We start from the raw sequence: 9,549 nt of genomic DNA on the forward strand, positions 1-9,549 counted from the left end.
GTTCAGTTCTTGGTGTTTTTATTTATTTATTTTTTTTAACTTTGCAACTGTTGGACTTCAATCTGATCAAACAATGTCTTTAAAATAAAATATTCCTCAGAAGATCCCTGGGTCAAGAGTAGAGGAGTCATAATTTCTAAAGCCAAGTGACTAGAGCTGGAGTAAACCCATGCAGTAGGTTATTTGTGAACAAGGGCTAGTGATTATTAATGACTTTTTCATTCTCTGGCTACAGGGAAGTAGCCAAGCAGGCAGACATCTGGGGCAATTTCAACAAACAGGGCAACTGAATTGTGAATTGTGGCTGCCACCATACTGCCAGTGCAATAGTGCAGATGCAAACGTCAGTGAGTTTTTTCCACTGCCTGATCAGTTGGTGCCTGGGAGCTGCCCCTGTTGTCCTGCTTTAGTTACAGTACTGCCTGGCAATTTTGAACATAAAAAAGCTTTGTTCTAGTTCAGGATGTAAATAAACAGTTTACAATTGTAGGTTAATTACTATTTTAAAACATGTTTTATGAACTGGATTGAAATTTGATTGACATTTTTATTTTGAGAAAACTAATATGCTTAATTGAGTTGTTGAGCCTTTATAATCTCTTTTCATTGTTTTAAATTAAATTAAAAACAAAATATAAATTTAAATTTTAAAAAATAAGTTAAAATGCAAAAATAGAAGCACCATAGATTAGCTCTTTAAATTAAAATATAAACATTCTGATGAACTAAGGAACATTGTGCTCAAAACATTTTATCTACTCTATTGCAAATTCTAGGAACTTGAGGATGGAGTATAAATGGTAAACGAAGATGGTAAGGACATTAAGGACATTACACTTACTATTTTAAACAAAAAATTGTTACAAAGGCATAAAAAATCCAGTCGCATTCTACTGAAATATCTGGCTTAGTCTAAAGATAACAAGTTGAAATCCTTTCCAGTACAAATGCTGCAAAAATAAGCATTACTAAATTCTTGAATAAATTCACTTGATGTGTATAAAGACAGTAATCTAAGTCATGTTTTAACTGTGATTGCCTAAAAACAAGCAACTTGGTATAGTAGAAAACCTTTGTCTTCTAATATAAATAATTTTTGAAGAATTTATTTCTAATAAGATTTAGTATTGGTGAGGGCAATAATTTTAAAGTTAATTCTTTTCATTAACCAAATTCATTCCTGGCAAATGGAGTAAACAGAGTCGTGTTCAGTTACACTAGTAGTGACCCTGGCCCATGAAGCCCAAGGACATGTCAAAGCAAGGCACCTTCTTAAAAAATTGAGTGATAGCAACATCAAAGAAAACTTAACAGGCATGCAGAGAGAGTCTCCACTTAGTGACACAAAAAGAAATGAAGGAATAAAGGAAAGAAAACTACCAAAGGAAAACAGTAGTCATAACTATTGGAAGCACCATTATTGCTAGATGCTGATATACATGGTTATATAGGTATGTAACATATAATACAGAGGTAATTTTTCTTTTGGAATTTGCTGTACAGTTGTTCTCCAGAACCTCTCATTTTAGAAAAGGAATGGTGGAGCACAACCACTCTTGTTCCTGGTATGTAGCACATTATACCGAAAGTTTTCTTATTGAAATCAGTTAGATTCATGACAAGAGATAAATGCTATTTCTTGTAGGTCAAAAAAAGCTCAAGTCATAGGTCCATCAAAGCCTAATGGTCCATCAGGATAATATGGCTAAGGCATACCTATTCTCTAGCTAATGGTACATACTAGAGTGATGTGACTAATAGTAAGTCTTTGGTTGCCTATGGCTGTCCAGGTACCCATTTATAACTAGACAAATTGGGTGTGAAATTCAGTATGAGTACTAAGCAAGGCTTGAATGCAAGGCCCCAGCACCACAGTAATATCCCTTAACTGCTCTGCTACCATCATTTTAGCGGAACGATTAAGTAATGTTCTTCCTTTTCACTGCTGAATGCAGCAGCAATTGTTTGGATAGGGATATTGCTGTGACAGACACTAGGCTGTAATGGAACAGATGCTTGTTGTCACTGTTTTATGGGTAAGAATGAGGAACTTAGTCTCCCATGCCTGCCTAAGCCTAAAAAGGCCTCCAGCCCAAAGAAAACAAGACTCCAGAGAAGGATTCCCAGAGTGAAGTGTGTGTGAGGATGAGATAACTGAGACATGGGAGACATAAAAAAGGATGGCGCATCAAAGAGAAGCAGAGAGAAAGCACCAGAATTTCTTTTAAGGTGTCAGTAGCTATGTGGCAGCATGTAAACTTGGCACATTTGTTTCATTTAAAGAAATCACAGCCAGGAAAATAATTATGCAGAATGTGTATATCGTACAATGGTTGGTTACCCATTAACACACTGGGTTTTACTTAGGTCTTATTTCTGCACTAGAAAGCTGACATGATTAGCCTCTTCAACTATCATTCCATTACCCTTTTCCCTCTCATCCCCCAGCTCACTAAACATGCTGTTAGCAAAAGCTATCTGGAGTTCTCCTCTGGCTTAATTCTACATGATTTCTAGCATGAGAGTGTCCCTGGTACTCCACCAAAGCACTCTTCCCAGCAGGGCCGCTCCGGGGAGGTGGGGGAGGTGAATCGGGCCCTGTGCTTTGGGGGGGCCCACAGACAGTGCCATACAGGTCCCGCCACCACCGCCAGCTTCTGTGGGTGGTCATCACCCCCCACCACCGCTGATGCTGCCATGGTCACCACTCCCCTCCCCACAAGCCCCACACAAGCTGATATGCCCCGGGCCCTGCACACCCCTAGGGACGGCTCTGCTTCCCAGTCTTCCCTAGCCAGACCTCAGAACCAATTCTCCACTCTCTTACAGTCCACTGTGATGAGTTTGCTACTCACTTTGTACACAAAATAGCCTGTATCTGGCACAACTTGGAGATGACCATTATTGCTGCACAGTCAGTTTGGGGTTGGGGAATCTTGTTTTTCTCCAGCTTTTATGAATCCATTTCATTTGCTGTTGTACTGGTGTCAGAGGTGTGTGCAGGGGGAGTATGGACAGCCAGATATATACTGGATCCCTACCCCACCCTGTCTTGTTAAAAACAGGCAGACTGGAAGCATTGTTGGTAGGGTTTTCAGCGCCTCCCTCTAGGAGGACTGGGGCTATATGTTCTTAAGTCTGTGATTGTCTAATCTCTAGTCAAGCAGCTGTTTCTTGATGTTGACTCCCTAGCCAGCTATCACCCTATTTCCAGCCTCCCCTTTCTGAGGAAGGTCACTGAATAAGTGGTCACCTGACAGCTCCAAGCACCGCTGGATGTTATGGGATTCCTGGACTTTTGTCAGTCTGACTTTCATGGAGACTGCACTCGTGGCCTGTGTCAACAGTCCTGGCTTAGAAATCGATAGGAGAAACCATGCCCTGTTGATCTTACTAGACCTTCAGTGGCCTTTGTTACAGGTGACTATGAGTTGCTGATAAAGCATTTACAGGACCCGGTGGGCATTCAGGGACCTATCTAAAATTGGTTCCACTCTGTCCTAGGCGGGAAGTCTCGGAGGGTGGTGATGGATGAGTTTTCATCATCCCCTTGGGATCTTTCCTGTGGGATCCCCAGGTCCCCCCTAGGCTACATATTGTTCCCTTTCCTGCTCAATGTGTATATGAGGCCACTGGATGAGCTCATGCAGAGATTTGGAGTGAGGTGTTATCAATCTGCTGATGACACCCAGTTCTAGCTCTCTTTCTCTGATCTAGCCCCACAATCTCAGTTCTTTCCCAGTGCCTGGATAGAGTTGAGGATTGGAGTAGGTGAACCAACTGAAGGTGAATTTAGACAAGACAGCAGTGATGGTGGTGGGCGGACTGCTTGACCTGAAGGGGTAGGGTTTGGTGGGATCCATTGATGAGATTTAAGTATTGCTTCCTCTTTGCTGGCAATGTAGTAAACTAATATGGCAGTTCCTCTTCCCTGCTTAATGCTTGAGAAAAGCGAAAATTAGGAGGCTGAAAATCATCTAAAATTAAAAGACTTTTCTTTAAGAGACCAGGATTAGTCTATACTCTTTACATGTTGAAAAATAAGGTTTAGGATGAATTGTACCAACTACATCATGAAGAATTCACATCCACTAAGAGTCCGAATATTTCTGCCCATACTCTCTGTATATATTATTTTATTCATTCAAATCACTCAAGTGCAAATAGGGTTTGGTTTCATGTGAATAACTATGGCAAACCAAAAAAGTTTCAGTAAAAAAAAAAACAGCGAATAATCCATAATAATACAATGAACAGAACATGCAGAGATTTTATTCTGTTCTTCTAGTTCAGAAAATAGAACCCTGAATTTTCATATAGATTTTTAACTTTTTAGCACAATATAAGTTTTTGTATGCAACTATTTCCTTGTTTTCCATACCTGCCTAGAGAATCTGGTTTGCTCAGTCCTTCAGAGACGGTCTTAATTAACATCTAAATAGCGGCTGGAATGGTGGACCCTATTTGTGCTGGGTCAACGTCATGGACCCTTGTGTTGCTTCTACTAGTGATAGCAATTCTGGAAAATTTTATGGGGAAATAAGACTGGTATAGGCAAGACCATACATTTGCCATCATTCACATAGTATTATCTATGCTTTGAATGCAAATTCCTCTTCAGTTCTGGATGAAACAGCCCTTCTGACTAGACTCTTTGTTAGCCAGAGATTTGAAATCATCCCTTTTTCCCATCTACAGATCTGAATTAGGGGAGGGGCAGCAAAGCATGAGAAAATGTCCAGAGGACAGAAAGATGATCTCTGTCAGCTGTGGCATGGCCCTTCCCTGAGGAAATACCTGCCTTGGGAAGACAAAATGCAGAGAGGGCTGGAAACAAAATAAGTATTGTTGCCCAAAGCTGTCTATTGGTACACTGTGACAGCAGAGGAAATACTGACAAAGCAGATAGACATCTCTCCTCCACATAAAGCAGGTATATTAGAGCTTCAGCCAGCACTTAAAAGGCTGAGGACAAGACATACTTCAAGATGCATTTCCCTGATAGATCAAATGAAGGTTCAGGGAAACAATGGGTCTAATGACACATGAAAGCATATATGAAAATCAGACATGTCATGATGGGCTTATTCATAATAGCAGTGACTAAGTTTATACTGTCAGTGATAGAAGGAATAGGAGACACGGACCTTGGTAATATTTTAGGGAGTGGGGGTTAGGGTTTTTTTTTTGTGGGGTTGGGGGAATGTTTCTCAGAAGTCCCAAATAGCAGGAAAAATCAAATCCAGGAGGCCTAAGTATTTAGATATTTAGAACGAAATTTTGCTTTGATTTTCTCCATGTCTAATTCTATTAACTAATTGGATTGCTCAAGTCAAAAGCTAGATAAGAATTAAGCTCCTAGATACTATATTTACTCAACTATAAGATGAGGTCCTGCCCCCTCCCTCCCCCTCACTGCATCAGCATGGGGGGAAAAAGCTCCTTGTCTTACGTTCACATACAAGGAAACTTCATTAAATACATTGTCTATCATTAAACTGCTGCCAAAAGCAGCATGAGCTCAGTAGTGAAAACCAATCATGAAGTTGATTACATGCAACCCACACTGAGCATGACTAAAACACATGGTCCATATTGGATAAACATACTGCTGGCAAGCTTTTTTTTTTGGGCCCCTAAAAAAATGGGTCCACCCTCCAGGGAGAAATGGCTCCGTTCCTGGAGATACTGCAATTCTAGGCGAGCACCGAGAGGGCCCCACAGATTACTCAGTTGATACAGGCAGGTATCCCCTCTGTAGGAAACTAGCAAAGGGCCTGGGGGTACTGCAATACTAGACCGACGCTGAGAGGGCTAGAGGCAGCCGAGACACCCTTCCCTTGGTGACAAAAACGTAATTTATTAGAAAATGTTAAAATTCAGAAGACAAAGTTCAAAGCTTAAGGAAATACAGAAAGGCCCGAGTAGGGGAGCTACACAGTAGAGAATGGGGGTAGGGATGAGTATGCAACTAAATTGTATATGAAACATGCAGCCAAATAAGCCCAGGAGTGGGAGGGGTGGAAAGGGAGTGAGGGGACATGATACATGCAAAGCAGGGAATATACAGGAGACCCCACACAACAGTATCACATTGTAATATGGAGATGGTTTGAGAAACACATACAGTTACAAATAACAACATGCGGGATACAATTGCAGGGGTGGGGGAGAGTTCAGAATTAAAAGTCCTTTGAGGCAGTTTGGGGGGAGTGGTCAGGTGATCTCTGCATCACTTCCAGCCAGCAGACTGGTGGGGTCCATGTACTGGTGCTGTCCCATGATGTGTTCTACATAGATGTCCCTCTACCATCAGATGGTGTCAGACCAGGAGGCACCACATTAGCTTGCTGTAGTGGCAGGATATCTGGCAGACATGCAAGACACTCTTATTGCTGAGGTCACATACTCTAAGGGCCCTGACAATCAGTGCCTTAACCATCACATCATATCCCTGGCTCCTCGAGGTGTCCTTCAGCAACTGGTACTTCTTTCACTTCCATTTTCAGGCCTCCACAAAAGCTTGCTGCCATTTTTTGAACAAAATGGTAACATTTACCATCACAATGTGCTTGTTGTTCTCATTGGTCGCAATGATGTATGTCCAGGTGCAGCGAGCTCTCACAGCCTGGGACAATATGGTTGATATTGGACACAGTCCAATATGGACACAGTCCCTGCTAAGGCTGGGATGTGGCCTTGGCCAGTTGGTCCTGGACAGTGTTGTGGTGCAACTGCCCTGCTCTGGCATGGGGCTTGCAGGCACACAGTACATGGGAGAGAGTCTGTGCCTTAGAGCTACAGCATCGGCACCTCCTTTTGTGAATCCTATCCCAGAAGGCGCTGTTGAGAGGCAGGCAGTTGAGGCGGGCACAGTGGCAGAAGCACCAATCCCTGAACTGTGTGCAGCTCCCACTGAGCATGAATTGCTTGCATCCCACGTTGAGGTGAGCTCAAAGCCCTGCCCTGGTCAAGTTTCACCCTCAGGTCACTGGCATATTTCACTCAGGTGCCATCCTTCAAGAACCGCTCCAGGATGGTCCTCTTGTGGGGGGTTACGGTGATGTGACTTGCATTGGGAGCCAGGAGCAGCAAGATTCCCAGCTCCTCATGCTCCTTGGTCCAAGTCCTGTTGCCCTTTCTGAGGCAGGGATAGCATTGCAGGTTCATTTCCACAGCAAGGTGAAGTCCCTGCTGTCTCAGCCGAACTCCTTCCAGCAAGCCACTCAGGAAGATGGCCAGGTCACATCCAGTGGGCTGCCTCACTATCGTCTTGTGGGCAGTCTTCTTCAGGATGCTGTCAGCAATGCTGCTCACTGTCTCATCTGGGCAGGTCAGGAGGCAGAAACCTATTCCTGATGAGTGGTATTTGTACTAGGTATTACAATCAAAACGTGACCAGGACGTAGGTGTGGATGCATAACAGTTATATCCAGGGAGAATGCAGGACTAAGGCCTATCCAAGAAACAATGGACTGTTTTATAACATTTAATCCATAGCACAATATGGGTGGAAACTTATAGAGGTAGAATTGAAGTGGCCAAGACAGATTACCCAGTTGATACAGGGAGGTGTCAGTTCCCTGTGACAGAGGGCCACTATGCACTGTAAAAACATGTATAAGACAGAATAGCATACCCAGAGAGTATTGATGGCAGGAAGAGTGCTGCTAGAGTTGTACAGTCCTAAGTTTAAGTTTACTTTAAGGCCCTAAAGGCAGAAGCTGCAGCAAAAGTCTGCTTAATGCCTTAGTTGCACTCTATAGACCAATCAAGCCAACATTTTTGGTAAGTGTACTGCAAATTAGCCCCACACCCCTCCTGAGTGCCACTCCCATCCTCCTCCCATGCCTGCTCTGCTTTCTGCTCCCAGCCCTATCTGCCCCTGTGTTCCCTGTTCCCTCCTGGGTCTTCTTTGTGCCACCCACAGAGGCTGTGCCTTGTGGCACATGTGCTGCAGGTTGGCCACCCCTGCTATAGACACTGCCACCCATTCTTTGAGGTCATGCTGGTCTTTTCCTGACCCAATGGCATGAAGGAGGCCATTCCCACTTTCTGAGACTGAACCCACCTTTCTTTGTTGACTTGGTACCATTTGTTGACAGGCAGCTCTGTGTATGAAGTATTAAAAGCCTACGTGGAACTCCAGAGTTCAACCTGTAAGTCTCATTCACTACTACTCAATAGGTAATCTCACTTTCTCAAAGCTTAATTTTCATCTGAATTCTTTTACATTTGGGCAGATCTCAAGTGAAGAATTTTAGAAAGTGTTACAAAAGACCAGCAAGCTGATTTTTAAAGTTCAGGGCTTTGGAAGGTGAACAAGTTTCCATTGCACTGTTCAGTGTGTTTTGCCTCTATCATCATCTAGTTACTTGGAAATCACTGGCTTTTACCTTTTAAAATGTCTCATAATATGTACAACTCCCAACTTGAGGTTTGAAAAGCCAAAGCTATCCTGACTTGTCTACAGGCAAAAGCTGTTTTGGGGCATGTAGAGGAACATGTGTCTGTAATGTTTTGCCTGTTTTTTGATGACCAAATAATATTTCCTTGGGAGATTAATATGAGTTGTGTTATTAATTTCAGTGGAAACAAGAGGCCCTTAAATTATCAGCTGTCTGCCTCAGGAGCTATCCCTGAGCTCAGCCTTACTTTGTACAATGCTGAGAAGAATGTGATTACTAAATGAGGAAAAGACGTTTATTAAAATATTCCCAAGTTATATTAGTTTATGCAAAAGGATGATGGATAGATTGCACTCCTGATTTTACTGTTTCAAGGAAAATCTCTTTCTATCAAGTATTTTCTTGATTCCTGACAAAGCTCTAAATCCCTTTCAATCAGATATTTGTATTTGTCTCACTGGAATTCTTTCTTTTAGGAATTTTCAAAGTATTTCTGGAGGAACAATAGATTAATTGTAGTTTCTTCTCTGAGAGGTACTAGAGACTTGTACCCATTGATTCACAGGATAAGTTTCTAGATGTCCTACGACTTGAACTCCTAATCTTCAACACTTTTTTTTTTTTGAGTAGAGAAAGGAGAAAAAAAGTCTGTAGAAAAAGAGTAACCAAGGCAAACAAAGGTTAACATGTTTGTTTTAGAAATGTTTCCTTAGATAGTATTTGCCACTGGAATGTTAACACTAGTCTTTAAACAAATAATGTTACTTTCCTCTCTACCTTTCATCACAAGCCTCAAGATCTATTTGGACCACTTACTTGATATTAAAACATTCATTGTGGGGGGAAAATGAATGCCTTCACCATGGCATTTAAGCCTCTGAGTAACTGTTAGGCTGGAGAGAATGATAAATGAGGTTTTTAGCTGAAGCAAATCGATCACGGAAGAGAGCAGCTCAGAGATTTCAGACTTTAATTGAGAGAAGACGGAAGAGTTCATTTTCATAATTTTCCCCTTCAAGGATTGACAAACAAATTGGGGGAAAAATACAAGTCTTAAAGTATATAATATATATTGCTTATTTTATGTATGTTGTTGAAGCCCCAGTGTGCTGCTCTGGGATTTGTACCAAAAGATTAAAAA

The 9,549-nt window shown here is 42.0% G+C and overlaps 1 long non-coding RNA gene across 1 annotated transcript; it reads left to right on the forward strand.

Moving 5' to 3' along the window:
- The first annotated feature begins 6,839 nt into the window (after positions 1 to 6,839).
- On the forward strand, positions 6,840 to 9,219 carry LOC109323546. Its single transcript, XR_002104691.1, has 2 exons — positions 6,840 to 7,537; positions 7,569 to 9,219. It is a non-coding gene; the product is annotated as an uncharacterized LOC109323546 (long non-coding RNA).
- The last annotated feature ends 330 nt before the right edge of the window (positions 9,220 to 9,549 follow it).

The sequence above is a fragment of the Crocodylus porosus genome, unplaced genomic scaffold (assembly GCF_001723895.1).
Source record: "Crocodylus porosus isolate Cpor-Errol unplaced genomic scaffold, CroPor_comp1, whole genome shotgun sequence".
In the NCBI taxonomy this organism is placed as follows: Eukaryota; Metazoa; Chordata; order Crocodylia; family Crocodylidae; genus Crocodylus; species Crocodylus porosus.